The 20,580-nt window shown below is 43.2% G+C and overlaps 1 pseudogene; it reads left to right on the forward strand.

The window, feature by feature from the left end:
- Positions 1–20,580, forward strand: part of LOC135536962 (C-type lectin domain family 4 member M-like) — a 38,849-nt pseudogene that overhangs the window by 13,193 nt on the left and 5,076 nt on the right.

The raw sequence follows: 20,580 nt of genomic DNA on the forward strand, positions 1-20,580 counted from the left end.
GACATGCAACTGATGTCTCTCCTGAGTTCTGCCCCGAACAAAAGAAAGACGGCATCTTTTATACCCGAGATCAGACCTTATGGTGCGATCTCCTATGTCAAAACCTGCATGTGCAGCTAAAGTTATTCTTAACACAAGGTTTCTCAGAACCTGTCTCAGCAGTATGCAAATCTGCCCTTGTTTTAGAGAAGAACAGACACTGTCTCTCTCTGTCTCGCTATCACCCACAGTACCTTTTCTCACCTTTCCTCACAGACGCTGGGCGGTGGGTTTTGGCAGAGAGCTCGACACAGACAGAGGTTTAATACTCAGCTATACAGTGAGCAAAAGTACAATGGCACGAAAGCAAATAAGTAACAACATAATCAATGGTGGGGGTCTTTAGAAGACCCACAAAATCAACTTTAACCCTTCAGTTGGATAAGGTCCTGAATGGTTAAGTGATGATTCCACCTCGTGGTTAAAATGAGAGATGAACTCACCAAGGAGGTGAAATAATGGTATTACAGACTGTCTCAAAACACACTGGAGAATACAATCCTAGGGGAGGGACCTTGGACCTTCTCTCCCAATAGGGTTGATAGTAGGTGAGGAATTGAAGAAACACAAACTGAGATGAAGAAGAAGATTAAGAAAAAGGCAGAAAGAAAATAAGAATAGTTAGTTTAAGATTTAATAAAAGGAGTGTGAAAACATACCTTACTGGGTACACATTAGTTGAATCAACATTGTATCAATATCATTTCAATAAAATTACGCTGAACCAACGTGGAATTGACATTGACATTGTCTCTGCCCAGTGGGACTTTACTCTGTAAAAAGCTTGTATTAATTGTTTTCATTAGGAACATGTCATGTGATTTGCCATATTCTAACACTGTCTTTTCAAGGCTCTGAAAGTCAACTAACAAGGAAACAATGTCCCAGCAGGAGAACTAGCTTCCTGATTGGATGTGATTGGATCAATAAAATAGTGTGACCTGAACACAACAGAGGGTAGATCTAAGAGGCACGTACATGAGCACACAAGCATCCACACACACAAGAAAACATACACAAAGACACAACACATACACACACTTCTGAATAACTCTTCACACTGATGTCAGTATAGATAGAGAACAGACAGTAAAGAAGGCCCCTATAGGGCCATTGGTGGCTGGCCACGGAGCACAAAACATAACGTGACTTCCTTATGAACAATGACACATACAGGCCTTGCAAAGTATAACTTCCAGTCTGATTTTGATTGGATACTTAAAACATTCTAGCAACTGTATAGGACCACAGACAGAGAGCAGAGATCAGAGGTCTACAGTCAATCACGGATTACAAAAAGAAAACCAGCCCCGTCGCGGACCAGGATGTCTTGCTCCCAGACAGACTAAATCACTTTTTGCCTGCTTTGAGGACAATACAGTGCCAATGACACGGCCCACAACCAAAACCTGCGGACTCTCCTTCACTGCAGCCAACGTGAGTAAAAGATTTAAACGTGTTAACCCTCGCAAGGCCGCAGGCCCAGACAGCATCCCCAGCCGCGTCCTCAGAGCATGCGCAGACCAGCTGGCTTGTGTGTTTACGGACATATTCAATCAATCCTTATCCCAGTCTTCTGTTCCCACATCCTTCAAGAAGGCCACCATTGTTCCTGTTCCCAAGAAAGCTAAGGTAACTGAGCTAAACGACCACCACTTCCGTCTTCATGAAGTGCTTTGAGAGACTAGTCAAGTACCATATCACCTCCACCCTACTTGACACCCTAGACCCACTCCAATTTGCTTACAGCCCAAATAGGTCCACAGACGCCGCAATCTCTACCACACTGCACACTGCCCTAACCCATCTGGACAAGAGGAATACCTACGTGAGAATGCTGTTCATCGACAACAGCTCAGCATTTTAACCCCATAGTACCCTCCAAACTCGTCATCAAGCTCGAGACCCTGGGTCTCGACCCCGCCCTGTGCAACTGGGTACTGGACTTCCTGACGGGCCGCCCCCAGGTGGTGAGGGTAGGTAACAACATCTCCACCCCGCTGATCGTCAACACTGGAGCCCCACAAGGGTGTGTTCTGAGCCCTCTCCTGTACTCCCTGTTCACCCACGACTGCGTAGCCATGCACACCTCCAACTCAATCATCAAGTTTGTGGACGACACTACAGTGGTAGGCTTGATTACCAACAACAACGAGACGGCCTACAGGGAGGAGGTGAGGGCCTTCGGAATGTGGTGTCAGGAAAATAACCTCACACTCAACGTCAACAAAACAAAGGACATGATTGTGGACTTCAGGAAACAGCAGAGGGAGCACCCCCCTATCCACATCAACGGGACAGTAGTGGAGATGGTAGTAAGTTTTAAGTTCCTCGGCATACACATCACAGACAAACTGAATTGGTCCACCCACACAGACAGCGTCGTGAAGAAGGCTCAGCAGCGCCTCTTCAACCTCAGGAGGCTGAAGAAATTTGGCTTGTCACCAAAAGCCCTCACAAACTTCTACAGATGCACAATCGAGAGCATCCTGTCAGGCTGTATCACCGCCTGGTACGGCAACTGCTCCGCCCACAACCGTAAGGCTCTCCAGAGGGTAGTGAGGTCTGCACAATGCGTCACCGAGGGCAAACTACCTGCCCTCCAGGACATCAACACCACCCGATGTCACAGGAAGGCCATAAAGATCATCAAGGACAACAACCACCCGAGCCACTGACTGTTCACCTCGCTATCATCCAGAAGGTGAGGTCAGTACAGGAGCATCAAAGCAAGGACCGAGAGACTGAAAAACAGCTTCTATTTCAAGGCCATCAGACTGTTAAACAGCCACCACTAACATTGAGTGGCTGCTGCCAACACACTGACTCAACTCCAGTCACTTTAATAACAGAAATTGATGGAAATTGATGTAAAAATATATCACTAGCCACTTTAAACAATGCTACTTAATATAATGTTTACATACCCTACATTACTCATCTCATATGTATATGTATATACTGTACTCTATATCATCTACTGCATCTTTATGCAATACAGGTATCACTAGCCACTTTAAACTATGCCACTTTGTTTACATACCCTATATTACTCATCTCATATGTATATACTGTACTCGATACCATCTACTGCATCTTGCCTATGCTGTTCTGTACCATCATTCACTTATATATCTTTATGTACATATTCTTTATCCCTTTACACTTGTGTGTATAAGGTAGTAGTTTTGGAATTGTTAGGCTAGATTACTCGTTGGTTATTACTGCATTGTCGGAACTAGAAGAACAAGCATTTCGCTATGCTCGCATTAACATCTGCTAACCATGTGTATGTGACAAATAAATGTTGATTTGATTTGACTACAAGTCAGTACAGTTAGAATCATACAATAGATATTACCATTAGGAGTCAGTTAGAAAGGTAATCATACAGTAGATATTACCATTAGGAGTCAGTTAGAACGGTAATCATACAGTAGATATTACCATTAGGAGTCAGGTAGAAAGGTAATCATACAGTAGATATTACCATTAGGAGACAGTTAGAAAGGTAATCATACAGTAGATATTACCATTAGGAGTCAGTCAGAAAGGTAATCATACAGTAGATATTACCATTAGGAGTCAGTCAGAAAGGTAACCATACAGTATATATTACCATAAGGAGTCAGTTAGAAAGGTAATCATACAGTTAGTTAAGATTAGTTAAGATGGATTACTACTCAACTGTATATATATATATTTGCATCTTTCTTCGCATATCTTTTATATATTTTCTTTAAAAAAAAATCAACTTCAAAACACTCTCCTGCAACCCGCCTCACCAATTAAAAATAAACATGTATTTACCTCAAATCTGAAATTCACAATAGAAGCAAGCCAGAAGCTAACCAGAAACTGGCCAGTTTACTGGCTAACGTTAGCATTCAGCATAACCATAGTGGTGGCCATCAGCTCTCCTTTAGCTTGAAAAGCTATCGCCAGTTTTGTACAACGCAACTCAGACCAGATCATACCGGACCTATTTTTCTCTCCATATCCCCGGATTTCAACCGAAAACTCTGGACATTTACACCTGGATCTTGCAGCTAGCTAGCTGCTATCTGTGTGACTATTGGCTTTCGTCGATTCCGGAGCAAACATCAATTATTCCGGAGCAAGCCAGCTGAAGAGTTCCATCAGCCACCCCTGGGCTACAATCACCTATCTGGACCCGTTTTACTGCCGATGCGGAGCCCCACCGAGCCTTCACGACTGGACTACCGACGTTATCTGCCCGAGGGAGTTATCCAACTGGCCCCTCCGTCGCAACGGTTCCTGAACACCCATCTGCGGCCCGCTAATCGTTAGCTGTCTTATCGGCTGCTATCTGAATAGGTCTATTGGACAATTTTTCTTGGGTCACTATAACTATATCTATTTTGCCAATTGGATTGATCCCCTCTACCACACGGAACCCCACTAATCATACCGACGGAATGCATGAGGTGGCTAAAAACAGACCTCCATCCTATGCTAGCTTGCTACCGATGGCCTAGCTAGCTGTCTGAATCGCCTTGACCCCAACCAACCTCACTACTCACTGGACCCTTACAATCAATCGACTAAGCATGCCTCTCCTTAATGTCAATATGCCTTGTCCATTGCTGTTCTGGTTCTGGTGTTTATTAGCTTATTTCACTGTAGAGCCTCTAGTCCTGCTCATTATACCTTCTCCAACCTTTTAGTTCCACCACCCACACATGCGAAGACATCACCGGGTTTCAATTATGTTTCTAGAGATAATATCTCTCTCATCATCACTCAATACCTAGGTTTACCTCCACTCTATTCACATCCTGCCATGCCTTTGTGTAACGGTCTGAGTGTAGTGGGTGAGGAGTCAGGCGCAGGAAGCAGAGGGTTCAGGGGAGTGCTATTTTAATGCACAGAGAAACGGCAAACATAAGCCAACCCCCACAAAAACACAGGGCGTAATGAACAAACAAATGCCCCAAACAGGGGGACTTAAACTGTCCAGAAAAAACCCACAAAATGGGAAAACACAAAACCCATAGACGTGCACACAAGTACACCAAACAGACGGTCACATTAATTAATCCCACACAAGGAACCAGGCGGGCCGGCTGACTAATAAAGCCTTACTACTAACTACCTAACTCAAAACAGGTGCACTCAATAAACACATAAGGAGGGGGAGGAAATAATCAGTGGCAGCTAGTAGGCCGGCGACGACGACCGCCGAGCGCCACCCGAACGGGAAGGGGAGTGTCCTTCGGTCGGAGTCGTGACACTTTGTCTGTACATTATACCTTGAAGCTATTTTATCGCCCCCAGAAACCTCCTTTTACTCTCTGTTCCAGACGTTCTCGACGACCAATTCTCATAGCTTTTAGCCGTAACCTTATCGTACTCCTCCTCTGTTCCTCTGGTGATGTAGAGGGGAATCCAGGCCCTGCAGTGCCTAGCTCCACTCCTATTCCCCAGGTGCTCTCTTTTGATGACTTCTGTAACCGTAATAGCCTTGGTTTCATGCATGTTAACATTAGAAGCCTCCTCCCTAAGTTTGAGTAAAACACTGCTTTAGCACCCTCTGCCAACCCAGATGATCTAGCTATGTCTGAATCCTGGCTTAGGAAGACCAACAAAAATTCTGAGGTAATCACAGAGTAGATATTAACATTAGGAGACAGTTAGAAAGGTAATCAAACAGTAGATATTATCATTAGGAGACAGTCAGAAAGGTAATCATACAGTAGACATTACCATTAGGAGTCAGTTAGAAAGGTAATCATACAGTTAGTTAAGATTAGTTAAGATGGATTACTACTCAACTTTATATACATATATGCATCTTTCTTCGCATATCTTTTATATATTTTCTTTTCCAAAAAATCAACTTCAAAACACTCTCCTGCAACCCGCCTCACCAATTTAAAAAAATAAAAATGTATTTACCTCAAATCTGAAATTAACAATAGAAGCAAGCCAGAAGCTAACCAGAAACTGGCCAGAAGATAGCCAGAAGCTAACCAGAAGCTTTCGAGAAGCTAACCAGAAGCTAGCCAGAAGCTAACCAGAAGCTAGCCAGTTTACTGGCTAACGTTAGCATTCAGCTAACCACAGTTGGTGGCCATCAGCTCTCCTTTAGCTTGAAAAGCTATCACCAGTTTTGTACAACGCGACTCAGACCAGATCATACCGGACCTATTTTTCTCTCCATATCACCGGATTTCAACCGGAAACTCTGGACATTTACACCTGGATCTTGCAGCTAGCTAGCTGTTATCTGTGTGACTATTGGCTTACGTCGATTCCGGAGCAAACATTAATTATTCCGGAGCTAGCCAGCTGAAGAGTTCCATCAGCCACCCCTGGGCTACAATCTCCTATCCGGACCCGTTTTACTGCCGATGCGGTGGCCCACCGAGCCTTCACGACTGGACTACCAACGTTATCTGCCCGAGGGAGTTATCCCACTGGCCCCTCCGCCGTGACTGTTCCTGAACGCCCATCTGCGGCCCGCTAATCGTTAGCTGTCTTGTCGGCTGCTATCTGAATAGGTCTATTGGACAATTTTACTTGGGTCACTATAACTATATCTATTTTGCCATTCGGATTGATCCCCATGCATGTTAACATTAGAAGCCTCCTCCCTAAGTTTGAGTAAAACACTGCTTTAGCACACTCTGCCAACCCGGATGATCTAGCCATGTCTGAATCCTGGCTTAGGAAGACCACCAAAAATTCTGCAATCTCCATCCAAACTACAACATTTTCAAACAAGATAGAATGGCCAAAGGGGGCAGTGTTGCAATCTACTGCAAAGAGAGCCTGCAGAGTGCTGTCCTACTATCCAGGTCTGTACCCAAACAATTTCAACTTCTACTTTTAAAAAGCCACCTCTCTAAAAACAAGTCTCTCACTGTTGCCCCCTGCTATAGACCACCCTCTGCCCCCAGCTGTGCTCTGGACACCATTTGTGAACTGATTGCCCCCCATCTATCTTCAGAGCTCGTGCTGCTAGGCGACCTAAACTGGAACATGCTTAACACCCCGGCCATCCTACAATCTAAGCTTGATGCACTCAATCTCACACAAATTATCAATGAACCTACCAGGTACCACCCCAAAGCCGTAAACACGGGCACCCTCATAGATATCATCCTAACCAACTTGCCCTCTAAATACACCTCTGCTGTTTTCAACCAAGATCTCAGCGATCACTGCCTCATTGCCTGCATCTGTAATGGTTCAGCGGTCAAACGGCCCCCACTCAACACTGTCAAACGCTCCCTGAAACACTTCAGCGAGCATGCCTTTCTAATCGACCTGGCCGGGGTATCCTAGAAGGGTATTGATCTCATCCCGTCAGTAGAGGATGCCTGATTTTTTTTTAAATGCCTTCCTCACCATCTTAAATAAGCATGCCTTATTCAAGAAATGTAGAACCAGGAATAGATATAGCCCTAGGTTCTCTCCAGACCTGACTGCCCTTAACCAACACAAAAACATCCTATGGTGTTCTGCATTAGCATCAAACAGCCCCAGTGAGATGCAACTTTTCAGGGAAGCTAGAAACCAATACACAGGCAGTTAGAAAAGCCAAGGCTAGCTTTTTCAAGCAGAAATTTGCCTCCTGCAACACAAACTCAAAAAAGTTCTGGGACACTGTAAAGTCCATGGAGAATAAGAACACCTCCTCCCAGCTGCCCACTGCACTGAGGATAGGAAACACTGTCACTACAGATAAATCCACTACAATTGAGTATTTCAACATGCATTTTTCTACGGCTGGCCATGCTTTCCACCTGGCTAACCCTACCCCGGTCAATAGCACTGCACCCCCCACAGCAACTCGCCCAAGCATTCCCCATTTCTCCTTCTCCCAAATCCAGTCAGCTGATGTTCTGAAAGAGCTACAAAATATGGACCTCTACAAATCACCGGACTAGACAATCTGGACCCTTTCTTTCTAAAATGATCTGCCAAAATTGTTGCAACGCATGACGCGTGTCACGCCCTGACGATCGTATGTTTTAAGACTATTCAGTGTTATTGTGAAGGCAATCTGCTGTTCAACCTAAACATAGCGGTCACCCCACCACTGATTTTGTAAAAGTCTGAGGAATGGTGCTGGAGAAATGTAACCACTGTTAAATTCATAGACAGAGCTATGGATGCATCAACGGATCATCCATCAACATTGTAGTTTTATCCGTGTTTTGAGGTTTACATACAGTTTATTTACAATAATGTTGTTTACAAACAATTAAAAACTAAATCTTAAATTTTGTGTTCCAATGGGGTACAACTGTTGAATTAAGCTGATGAGGCATTTATAAGTTAGCATCTTTAAGAATGGATTGGTAGACTTGATATCATCAAACAGCTGTGAGAAACTGTGTGTGTGTGTGGTTATGTTTGGTTTTCACCCTCTTATTTGTGTGTGTGTGTGTGTGTGTGTGTGTGTGTGTGTGTGTGTGCGCATGTCAAATCAAATCAAATCAAATCAAATTTTATTTGTCACATACACATGGTTAGCAGGTGTTAATGCGAGTGTAGCGAAATGCTTGTGCTTCTAGTTCCGACAATGCAGTAATAACCAACAAGTAATCTAACTAACAATTCCTAAACTACTGTCTTATACACAGTGTAAGGGGATAAAGAATATGTACATAAGGATATATGAATGAGTGATGGTACAGAGCAGCATAGGCAAGATACAGTAGATGGTATCGAGTACAGTATATACATATGAGATGAGTATGTAAACAAAGTGGCATAGTTAAAGTGGCTAGTGATACATGTATTACATAAGGATGCAGTCGATGATATAGAGTACAGTATATACGTATGCATATGAGATGAATAATGTAGGGTAAGTAACATTATATAAGGTAGCATTGTTTAAAGTGGCTAGTGATATATTTACATCATTTCTCATCAATTCCCATTATTAAAGTGGCTGGAGTTGAGTCAGTGTCAGTGTGTTGGCAGCAGCCACTCAATGTTAGTGGTGGCTGTTTAACAGTCTGATGGCCTTGAGATAGAAGCTGTTTTTCAGTCTCTCGGTCCCAGCTTTGATGCACCTGTACTGACCTCGCCTTCTGGATGATAGCGGGGTGAACAGGCAGTGGCTCGGGTGGTTGATGTCCTTGATGATCTTTATGGCCTTCCTGTAACATCGGGTGGTGTAGGTGTCCTGGAGGGCAGGTAGTTTGCCCCCGGTGATGCGTTGTGCAGACCTCACTACCCTCTGGAGAGCCTTACGGTTGAGGGCGGAGCAGTTGCCGTACCAGGCGGTGATACAGCCCGCCAGGATGCTCTCGATTGTGCATCTGTAGAAGTTTGTGAGTGCTTTTGGTGACAAGCCGAATTTCTTCAGCCTCCTGAGGTTGAAGAGGCGCTGCTGCGCCTTCTTCACGATGCTGTCTGTGTGAGTGGACCAATTCAGTTTGTCTGTGATGTGTATGCTGAGGAACTTAAAACTTGCTACTCTCTCCACTACTGTTCCATCGATGTGGATAGGGGGGTGTTCCCTCTGCTGTTTCCTGAAGTCCACAATCATCTCCTTAGTTTTGTTGACGTTGAGTGTGAGGTTATTTTCCTGACACCACACTCCGAGGGCCCTCACCTCCTCCCTGTAGGCCGTCTCGTCGTTGTTTGTAATCAAGCCTACCACTGTTGTGTCGTCCGCAAACTTGATGATTGAGTTGGAGGCGTGCGTAGCCACGCAGTCGTGGGTGAACAGGGAGTACAGGAGAGGGCTCAGAACGCACCCTTGTGGGGCCCCAGTGTTGAGGATCAGCGGGAGGAGATGTTGAGATGAAGTCCAGTACCCAGTTGCACAGGGCGGGTTCGAGACCAAGGGTCTCGAGCTTGATGACGAGCTCGTCATCGAGCTTGGAGGGTACTATGGTGTTGAATGCCGAGCTGTAGTCGATGAACAGCATTCTCACATAGGTATTCCTCTTGTCCAGATGGGTTAGGGCAGTGTGCAGTGTGGTTGAGATTGCATCGTCTGTGGACCTATTTGGGCGGTAAGCAAATTGGAGTGGGTCTAGGGTGTCAGGTAGGGTGGAGGTGATATGGTCCTTGACTAGTCTCTCAAAGTACTTCATGATGACGGAAGTGAGTGCTACGGGGCGGTAGTCGTTTAGCTCAGTTACCTTAGCTTTCTTGGGAACAGGAACAATGGTGGCCCTCTTGAAGCATGTGGGAACAGCAGACTGGTATAGGGATTGATTGAATATGTCCGTAAACACACCAGCCAGCTGGTCTGCGCATGCTCTGAGGGCGCGGCTGGGGATGCCGTCTGGGCCTGCAGCCTTGCGAGGGTTAACACGTTTAAATGTTTTACTCACCTTGGCTGCAGTGAAGGAGAGACCGCATGTTTCCTTTGCAGGCCGTGTCATTGGCACTGTATTGTCCTCAAAGACTGTTGATGTTAATACAGTTAACCTGTGGGTAGAAAGCAGATGATATGACAGTTAACCTGTGGATAGACAGTAGATGTTATGACAGTTAACCTGTGGATAGACAGTAGATGTTATGACAGTTAACCTGTGGATAGACAGTAGATGTTATGACAGTTAACCTGATGTTATGACAGTTAACCTGTGGATAGACAGTAGATGTTATGACAGTTAATCTGTGGATGGACAGTCGATGTTATGACAGTTAACCTGTGGATAGACAGTAGATGTTATGACAGTTAACCTGTGGATAGACAGTAGATGTTATGACAGTTAACCTGTGGATAGACAGTAGATGTTATGACAGTTAACCTGTGGATAGACAGTAGATGTTATGACAGTTAATCTGTGGATAGACAGTAGATGTTATGACAGTTAACCTGTGGATAGACAGTAGATGGTATGACAGTTAATCTGTGGATAGACAGTAGATGTTATAACAGTTAACCTGTGGATAGACAGTAGATGTTATAACAGTTAACCTGTGGATAGACAGTAGATGTTATGATAGTTAACCTGTGGATAGACAGTCGATGTTATGACAGTTAATCTGTGGATAGACAGTAGATGTTATGACAGTTAACCTGTAGATAGACAGTAGATGTTATGACAGTTAACCTGTGGATGGACAGTCGATGTTATGACAGTTAATCTGTGGATAGACATTAGATGTTATAACAGTTAACCTGTGGATAGACAGTAGATGTTATAACAGTTAACCTGTGGATAGACAGTAGATGTTATGACAGTTAACCTGTGGATAGACAGTAGATGTTATGACTGTTCACTGCCACCCTATGACCTCTGTTGTCTCTGCTAGTTGACATGATGTCTGCTGAAAGCTTCCTTCATTACCAAGTCCCGCCATCTCTCTCCTCCAATCCCACTCATGACATTGGCCACGTTCCAGATTGACTACATTGAAGTCGCCTGCCAGATCTCACAATGTCTGGATTGGTGTTTAACACATCAGTTAATAACATCATGTTGTACAGTATTTCTGATGCCCATTTGTTGATGCGTGCAACTCAACTACAATATAGTCGGTCTTGAACGAGACTGTTCTCTCCTCATTGTAGTTGATAGATTGATTAGTTCTGAGCTCTGACTTCACATATACAGGAAACTACTAACCCTGCTACTGTTCTCCCTCCCATCTCACTCTGACCTCACAGATACAGGAAACTACTAACCCTGCTACTGTTCTCCCTCCCATCTCACTCTGACCTCACAGATACAGGAAACTACTAACCCTGTTACTGTTCTCCCCCCCATCTCACTCTGACCTCACAGATACAGGAAACTACTAACCCTGCTACTGTTCTCCCTCCCATCTCACTCTGACCTCACAGATACAGGAAACTACTAACCCTGCTACTGTTCTCCCTCCCATCTCACTCTGACCTCACAGATACAGGAAACTACTAACCCTGCTACTGTTCTCCCTCCCATCTCACTCTGACCTCACAGATACAGGAAACTACTAACCCTGCTACTGTTCTCCCTCCCATCTCACTCTGACCTCACAGATACAGGAAACTACTAACCCTGCTACTGTTCTCCCTCCCATCTCACTCTGACCTCACAGATACAGGAAACTATTAACCCTGCTACTGTTCTCCCTCCCATCTCACTCTGACAGCCACAGTTTCCTATTCTCTCTCTGGTTGGACAGCATACTTGTTACTCTTTGGCCTCAAGTATATTTCAAAGCCATGTCTTAGTGTTACTTTAGTGTAAACCTATGTCTAATGATTTATTTGAAAGTCAACAATAGGTTTTTCTATATGTCCTGCAAACATTTCTGAAAACCTGTTTTTGTTTTGTCATTATGGAGTATTGTGATGTCATTATGGGGTATTGTGATGTCATTATGGGGTATGGTGTGTAGATTGATGAGGGGAAAAAAATTATGCAATCAATTTTTAGACTAAAGCTGTAAGGTAACAAAATGTGAAACAAGTCAAGGGGTCTGAATACTTTCTGAATGCACTGTACAGTAAATGGTATTTGGTGGCCAGTCAAACTCTGGGGGGACGTTTCCTCTAGGTAAGGATCTATGATCAGCAATCCTTCCCCTGATCCTAACCTTAACCATTTGTGGTGGAAATGCAAAACTGACCCAAGATCAGAGTTTAGGGGCAACTTCCCCTACACCTCCAGCCACAGAGTGAGATCCATAATGTGCCCTCCATTTGAAGGCTGGGGGTGCTGTAAACTCAGTCAGGATATATGTAGTGTATATGTCAATTAACAGAATCCCCATTTATTTTAGCACATCCAAAATTGGGACTCTGTGAATTCACACATACTGTACATCATATAGCATGATTTAGAGTCATATCATGTCGTATATTATCACACTAAGGCTGGTGGGAGTCATATCATGTATTACATTATTAAACTAAGTCTGTTGGGAGTCATATCATGTATTATATTATCAAGGATGGTGGGAGTCATATCATGTAGTATACAGTGCCTTGCGAAAGTATTCGGCCCCCTTGAACTTTGCGACCTTTTGCCACATTTCAGGCTTCAAACATAAAGATATAAAACTGTATTTTTTGTGAAGAATCAACAACAAGTGGGGCACAATCATGAAGTGGAACGACATTTATTGGATATTTCAAACTTTTTAACAAATCAAAAACTGAAAAATTGGGCGTGCAAAATTATTCAGCCCCTTTACTTTCAGTGCAGCAAACTCTCTCCAGAGGTTCAGTGAGGATCTCTGAATGATCCAATGTTGACCTAAATGACTAATGATGATAAATACAATCCACCTGTGTGTAATCAAGTCTCCGTATAAATGCAGTTTTATATCTTTATGTTTGAAGCCTGAAATGTGGCAAAAGGTCAAAGTTCAAGGGGTCCGAATACTTTCGCAAGGCACTGTATTATCACACTAAGGCTGGTGGGAGTCATGTATGTATTATATTATCAAACTAAGGCTGGTGGGAGTCATATCATATATTATATTATCAAACTAAGGCTGGTGGGAGTCATATCATATATTATATTATCAAACTTAGGCTGGTGGGAGTCATATCATGTTGTATATTATCAAACGAAGACTGGTGGGAGTCATATCATGTTATATATTATCAAACGAAGACTGGTGGGCGTCACATCATGTATTATATTATCAAACTAAGACTGGTGGGAGTCATATCATGTATTATATTATCAAACTAACACTGGTGGGAGTCACTAATGCTGGTGCAAGTCACATGGTGGCCAGTGTTGCGTTAATTTCCCACTTTGGTTGACTGATAAAGAGTTTCACTACCTAAAGTCACACATACGCAGGACAGTGCAGGGAGAAGACACAGCTACAGACGTATATTAGAGTTGAAGTAAGGAGTAGAAGTTACTGTATTTGAGCACAAGTGTGTTAAGATGTCAGAGGGAGTCTATGAAAACTCAGATGGATTTGAAGACAACAAACCTGATGAAATAAACACAGACATTGATGACCAATTATATGGCAATGTAGGAGCCTTCAAACCCAGTCGAAGTGATGGAGGTGTTGCTTCAGGTAAGGTTGCATGAACACACACACACACACACACCACACAATATATTAAACAGGTGAGATTACCCTGTATTACTAAACCATCATTTGTTTGGTGTGGATGATACTGTAAAACATATTAGATCTTTAATCATTTGTGATGGAGTACATTTTCATTGGTGGAAGAGACCCTCTGGAGTTGCTGCAGTGTGTCTGAGGCTGCTATGTGTGTCCTAATAACCTTGGACAGTCGGTCTTTGTTGTGAAGTTACATATAAGCACAATATCAAATGCTCATATTTGATTGTTGTTCCCCCATATGGGTCTCAAAAGAGTGAAGTGAAGTGGATCTTTTCAGTGGTTCAACCAGCTGTCACTCAAACTCAACCAATCAGATTCATTTAGAGAGAAGAGAGCTGCGGCCAGTTATGTGGCCATCTCATCCTCTCTGGTTAAGCCTTCCCACCCTCAATATCCACTTGGAGCAGTTTGTAGTGTCACATCTATTGTCTGGACATTATAGTGACCCATGTTTGTAGTTCTGGACCTCCTGAACATGTCGATGTATATTTGGGAGTAAACAGAGGGTCCAAATCTGCAGAAAGGTGAAAGGAAGGAGGAGTTCTGGAAACTCCCTGAATTATCTTGGGGCTGTTACATATGATATTTAATATATGTTAACAGCTAGTCTTTGTTCTCCACTTCCCCTCTATGATCTATATCTTCCTGGTATGATAGTGTCCTGTCCATCATCACAAATAGCAAGTACCATTCCTTGGGCAGGAGGACTGTGTTGAGATATACTCTGGACAAGATGACCATGTAGAGACATGGAATGATTTATATTGTTCTGCAGAAAATGGTTTAACAATAACCACTATAACAATCTCTCACAAGCACACAAGTATGCCAACGTGTTCTATTTTTTGCATTAGCATAGCCACATCTACCCGTGTCATATATATGATACTTCCCTAGAGTTAACAGCTACAGCAGTCATACAGACAGACACACAGATGACTCAGAGACAGAGATATCACGAGAAGCAGAGACTTAACGGATAGAGGTCTTGCAGTTGACGTACGACTCCACCTGGCGGCCATGTTGGAAGACCACCACATTAATTCTAGAAGCAGAGACTTAATGTATAGTAGACCCACATAGAAAGAAAGACCCACGTATTGTTAAAGATGTCAAAGGTCATCTATGCTGAGCCAGATATGAACAAGAAGGTAAAGTTTGACAGAGGTGAGATGAAGGAGAGGATTGTGGATATCTATGTCAGTGCAGTCACCCAGAGAGACGGTGAGACCAGCACCAAGAGAGAACAGTCAGCAGACACTGCTCCTAATAATGGACCAGGAGGCCAGCAAACAGGTAACACACACACAAAAAACATAAAAGTCTCTTGTATGTGTCCACAGAGCCTGATAGCTCAGTGAAGAGACCCTTCCTAGTTGCTGCAGTGTGTCTGGGGCTTTTTTTCTCTCATTTTGTCTGTCAGAGTTGAAGTGTACCTATGATGAAAATTACAGGCCTCTCTCATCTTTTTAAGTGGGAGAACTTGCACAATTGGTGGCTGACTAAATACTTTTTGCCCCACTGTATTTGCTTCCGTTTAAGAAACATTTTTCAGAATGAAATGAATACACCCCTGATCACGTGTTAACACAGTTCACTTTCATAGCAGCCACTTTGTATTCCTTCTCGCAACTATGCGCTCTCCCCCTCTCACCATTTCCCTTCGCGTGTGGACTTCAATGCAAATCACATCAGCTGTGTGTGACCAGCCGAAAAAAACTTTCCAAGCAAATCATATCATAACCGGTACACACAGCCTACATCGTTGTCACCATATTAGCTAAAGTAACGTCATAGTCAACATCAGTGGTGATTTTGCAATGTAAATCTTGGTGGGGAAAAATCTAATTCAAACTCCAGCGAAACCACTGCAAAACAAAACACTAAACAATACATTAGTTGGACTATAACTGTGACAAACGGTGCATACAAATTGTTAGGGCCTACATAAAGCTGTCCCAACAGCAGAGTCCCAGCAGCAGTCCCAACACCTTTCCACTGCTACACCTGGCTATCAGCAGAGCCTTGTCTGGTAGCAAAATTTCGCTGGCTGCCTGACCACCACATTAAACTCTGAGCTAGACTGAAACACCTGCAGTTTGGAGCTGCCTTACTCAACAAACCATTTTTGTATGCAGCTTTGTTAACTCATTGATTTCTTTTTAACATTGTTTGCAAACTGATATGCAACACGAATGAACGCCAAAATAACATGCAAAAAAATAGGTCAACTATGAATGATGGGTCACCACTGCAACAGAGGTAGTTTTGTATTGTTCAGTTTCAGGACTTGTGTTTGCAGACTGTCTGATAAAATCTACTTAAACCTAATCAGAGATCTGACTTTACAAGGAGACATGACTACAAACCATGTTCCCACACTGAAGCACCACATACAGTGGGGAGAACAAGTATTTGATACACTGCCAATTTTGCAGGTTTTCTCTACTTACAAAGCATGTAGAGGTCTGTACATGTTAATCATCGGTACACTTCAACTGTGAGAGACGGAATCTAAAACAAAAATCCAGAAAAATCACATTGTATGATTTTAATTCATTTGCATTTTATTGCATGACATAAGTAGTGATACATCAGAAAAGCAGATCTTAATATTTGGTACAGAAACCTTTGTTTGCAATTACAGAGATCATACGTTTCCTGTAGTTCTTGACCAGGTTTGCACACACTGCAGCAGTGATTTTGGCCCACTCCATACAGACCTTTTCCAGATCCTTCACGTTTCGGGGCTGTCGCTGGGCAATACGGACTTTCAGCTCCCTCCGAAGATTTTCTATTGGGTTAAGGTCTGGAGACTGGCTAGGCCACTCCAGGACCTTGAGATGCTTTCACGGAGCCACTCCTTAGCTGTCCTGGCTGTATGTTTCGGGTCGTTGTCATGCTGGAAGACCCAGCCATGACCCATCTTCAATGCTCTTAATGAGGGAAGGAGGTTGTTGGCCAAGATCTCGCGATACATGGCCCCATCCATCCTCCCCTCAATAAGGTGCAGTCGTCCTGTCTCTTTTGCAGAAAAGCATCCCCAAAGAATGATGTTTCCACCTCCATGCTTCACAGTTGGGATGGTGTTCTTGGGGTTGTACTCATCCTTCTTCTTCCTCCAAACACGGCGAGTGAAGTTTAGACCAAAAGCTCTATTTTTGTCTCATCAGACCACATGACCTTGTCCCATTCCTCCTCTGAATCATCCAGATGGTCATTGGCAAACTTCAGATGGGCCTGGACATGCGCAGGCTTGAGCAGAGGGACCTTGCGTGCGCTGCAGGATTTTAATCCATGACGGCGTAGTGTGTTACTACTGGTTTTCTTTGAGACTGTGGTCCCAGCTCTCTTCAGGTCATTGACCAGGTCCTGCCGTGTAGATCTGGGCTGAACCTCACTTTCCTCATGATCATTGATGCCCCACAAGGTGAGATCTTGCATGGAGCCCCAGACCGAGGGTGATTGCCCGTCATCTTGAACTTCTTCCATTTTCTAATAATTGTGCCAAAAGTTGTTGCCTTCTCACCAAGCTGCTTGCCTATTGTCCTGTAGCCCATCCCAGCCTTGTGCAGGTCTACAATTTTATCCCTGAGGTCCTTACACAGCTCTCTCGTCTTGGCCATTGTGGAGAGGTCGGAGTCTGTTTGATTAAGTGTGTGGACAGGTGTCTTTTATACAGGTAACGAGTTCAAACAGGTGCAGTTAATAAAGGTAATGAGTGGAGAACAGGGGGGCTTCTTAAAGAAAAACTAACAGGTCTGTGAGAGCCGGAATTCTTACTGGTTGGTAGGTGATCAAATACTTATGTCATGCAATAAAATGCAAATTAATTACTTAAAAATCATACAATGTGATTTTCTGGATTTTTGTTTTAGATTCCGTCTCTCACAGTTGAAGTGTACCTATGATATAAATTACAGATCTCTACATGTGTATCAAATACTTGTTCTCCCCACTGTATGTGCACAAAGTCATGCAGACCTTCATGTCTTAACATCAGTGGTGGCTGGTGGGAGGAGAAATAGGAGGATGGGCTCATTGTAATGGTTGGAATGGAATTCATGGAACGGAGTCAAACATGTGGTTTCCATATGTTTGTGTTTGATACCAATACCGTAGCTATTAAGTGAAAAGTGTAAGAATACCATGCTATTGTCTGAGGACAATGCACATTCTGCAATTGTTTTTATGTAAGTATAGTTTTCTTCCACTTTGTCCCTTGATCAGTTCAATTTAGAAAAGGTCAATGGCAAAAATATATCCTAAAATTATTGCACAATTTTATGTTTGTCAACCTGCCTCAAAGACAAACCACATAGGCCGTGTCTGACATTTGTCTTGCTACTACTTACTAAAACTATGGTGTTCTAATCATACTACTTACTAATGTTTTATTTGGTCTATAACACCATGGGCCAAATAGGTGACTAATTGGCATTGTTGTATTATGCAAGACACCACTCCACTCCACAAAATAAAATGAATTATTTTAACCTGACAGCGAATCAGACAATGTAGGCTACCCCTCTGCCTATTGACTTATTTACATATTCAAACCTGTCTTAAAATTCACCATCGTCCCTTTAATTAAGACGTAAGCTTTTTTACCTGACTGGTTTTTCAAAGACAGTTTGAAATGTAGCTTACAAGTTGTGTGCTCTTGTAGGAAGCAGTAACTCCCATATCTGACATACACTAATGTATAACTGTAATGGACACGAGGGGAGACAGAGAGCTGGTTTCAAGCGCAGGGTGTAGCAGGTGTTTATTGCAAAGGACCACTGGAGGAGGCAGGTAGCTGGGTCCAGGGGCAGGCCGGAGGTCATACACAGGGGGTTCAAAACAGCAACAGTACAGGCAGGGAAAAGGCTAGTAATGTAGTTTCGGGAGATCAGGCAATAGGTAGATAACAGGAAATCCATACACAGGGGGTTCAAAACAGCAACAGTACAGGCAGGGAAAAGGCTAGTAACGTAGTTTTGGGAGATCAGGCAATAGGTAGATAACAGGAAATCCGATAGGCTAAAGTACAGGCTGGGAATAGTCAAAAACGATCATACACGGGAGGAGCAATTCATGGGAAAACCAGCACACCGAAATAAGTGTCACAAAATAAACAACACCTCACAGTGATGGGGAGCAAAGAACTGAACTAAATAGTGTGTGAAAATGACATACAGGTGTATGAACAGGTGATCAGAATTCAGGAGATTGGGATCTGGAGAGTGAACTGTGTTCAGGGGATCTAAGTGTTTGACAGTGTGAGCTGGAAAGGGGGCTGGAAAGTGAGCTGCACTCAGGGGATCTATGTGTTTGAAGGTGTGAGTTGGAAGGAGACCTTACAATAACTGGGCTAATAACTCATCAACTAGCAAAGAATATCAAGAAATGTGCACACTAGCAACTCTGCGCTCTGTTCTAATGTGAAATGCATTTGCTCTGATCTGAACTGATGTGAAATGTGCATTCACTTCTGGTGATCGTGTTACTGTATAACTAGCCAGGATATGTTACTGTATAACCAGCCAGGACATGTAACTGTATAACCAGCCAGGACATGTAACTGTATAACCAGACAGGAAATGTTACTGTATAACCAGCCAGGACATGTTACTGTACAACCAGATAGGACATGTTACTGTATAACCAGACAGGACATGATACTGTATAACCAGCCAGGACATGTTACTGTACAACCAGACAGGGCATGATACTGTATAACCAGCCAGGACATGTTACTGTATAACCAGCCAGGACATGGTACTGTATAACCAGCTAGGACATGTTACTGTATAACCAGCCAGGACATGTTACTGTATAACCAGCCAGGACATGTTACTGTATAACCAGCCAGGACAAAAACAATTGTTTAAAATGTGTGAGTCCATCTATACCAATCCAGATATGACCAATAAGGTTTGACAGAAGTGAGATGTAGGAGAGGATTGTGGATATCTACAACAGTGCAGACACACTGGGGGGAACAGTGAGATCAGCACCATGACACATCTACAGAAAGGCCAGCTACAAGACAGTTAAAAACACCTTTACAGAGGAAAGAGACCAACTACAGACAAGCTAGAACAACCTGACTGAAGTGAGAGATTAGCCATAGACCAGTTACATCAACCTGCCTGAGGAGAGAGAACAGCTACAGACCAGTTACAACAACTTAACTGAAGAGTGATACAGGCTACAGATAAGTTATAACACCATGACTAATGAAAGAGACCACCTACAGACAAGCTACAACAAGTTGACTAAAGAGAGGCCAGCTACAGAGGAAGAGAGATAGTTTTGAAAGTTTTCGTACTGCAGTTTAACGGAGGCTCGGCCCAGAAAGACAATTTTCCAAACACGGCCACATTGAGAATCCAAATGAGAAAATTCCAAATAAGACACTGATTTCATCATATTTGTGCACAAAACATCCATTGAATTATTTAAATATTTGTTGTTGAGGCTGATTTTTAAAAAACATGTTATATTCATCCAATGTCTGGC

This window comes from Oncorhynchus masou, unplaced genomic scaffold (assembly GCF_036934945.1).
Source record: "Oncorhynchus masou masou isolate Uvic2021 unplaced genomic scaffold, UVic_Omas_1.1 unplaced_scaffold_688, whole genome shotgun sequence".
Classification (NCBI taxonomy): Eukaryota; Metazoa; Chordata; class Actinopteri; order Salmoniformes; family Salmonidae; genus Oncorhynchus; species Oncorhynchus masou.